Source organism: Cotesia glomerata, linkage group LG1 (assembly GCF_020080835.1).
Source record: "Cotesia glomerata isolate CgM1 linkage group LG1, MPM_Cglom_v2.3, whole genome shotgun sequence".
NCBI classification, from domain to species: Eukaryota; Metazoa; Arthropoda; class Insecta; order Hymenoptera; family Braconidae; genus Cotesia; species Cotesia glomerata.
The window spans coordinates 18,527,317-18,528,916 of NC_058158.1; positions in this window are offsets into that span (position 1 = coordinate 18,527,317).

The window sequence follows — 1,600 nt, forward strand, 5'->3', positions numbered from 1 at the left end:
GTTTATTTTTTTTATCGTGCGAATTGTTTAATTATTTATTCAATTTAGGTAAGACAATATTAAAAAGTGGATAACAATATTAATAGTTGAATCAGAGTAAAAATAGTGTGTATAATTTATTTCATGCCATAACTATGACAGCTTCAACATGAATGTATGCACAGTTAGTGATATTCAACTTTTTTTTTTTTTTTTTAATAAAACAAATTTCAACTTTACAAAAATAAAGAAATGAATGCGGATTAATCGTCATGTAAAATCAATTTATGCCTTATGAATAAATAAATAAATAAGATCAAGCAGAATTAAATTATGAAACCGGCTAATGGTCTCCAAACATCGGGTGGAAATGTAAGATTACATATAATTTGTTTCGAAAAAAAATTTTTTTTCATAGCATACTACTAATTTTTATCAATTTCAATACCAAGTGGAGATATTTTAAAAATAAAAATAATAACTTACTAAAGATCAAAGCTCTTTAAATTTAATTTTTACAAAGTAATAACTTTTTAAAATTTACAATGATAACGACTAAAATTTTTTTATAAAAAGTTTCGAATTTTTCTGATAAAAATATTAACTTTTTTAATAATGAATAAGACAATCTTCAAAAATTCGGTACCAAGCAAAAAACTGATCTTTTTGTATATTTTACCCAGTTGTAAGTCAAAAATTTTTAATTTTTTGGAAGACAAAAATTTATTTCCTAAATCATATATCTGCATTTTGATTCGAGTATTAAACAATTAGTAATGAGATAAAAAAAAACAATAATTATCGAAATTTTTAATATTATAATAAAATATAAATCAACTATTCACCAGTGAAATTCTAAAACCAACCAAACTTTTTCTTGATTTAAGTAAATTTTACTTTATTCCTAAGGTTTTCCTTTTAATTGATAATATAGGTACTTTTCAGTTATTTTCTTAAGTCAAAAAATTTTTTTTAACAAAGTTAATTTTTTTTTTCAGTGTATCACAATACCAGATAATATTAAGAGATCTTATTTTTCATAACTAATTATATTTGTATTACTTTTTTTGTTAAATAACATGGATTAATGTTTTTTAAGATACGTTGTAATAGAAGTGACATAAAGAAGGTTAATGACGATGTCAAGAAAAAAAAAAACGTGGACCCTACAAACAATATAATTTGTATGGAAGTACAAAAAACATTCCTGCAAGAACCGTGCATACTTGGCGGAAAAAAAAATTTTTCCACACGTACGAAGACTTTTGAAAATTTAACTAATAACAAATTCATTTTTATTCTCTTTCGCTGAATCCAGTGCATTATTTGAATAAATAAACAGTATTAATTATTATTAACTACTCGATATAAATGAATAATATTAATTTCACGACATTAAATTGATATGCTGATTCAAAAAGTTATTCGTAATTTTGTGAAGTTATTTTCAATAGTCGACAAAATAAAAGTTTTTTCTTATTGCATTATAGGATTGATAAAACTATACCAAAAAAAATTTTTTCACAAGAAAGTGATCTAGATAAAATAATTAGCAAAATGGAAAATTGTATAAGAAAAAGCAATAAAACATATGAAGTTACGAGTGATCGGCAACTTTCAA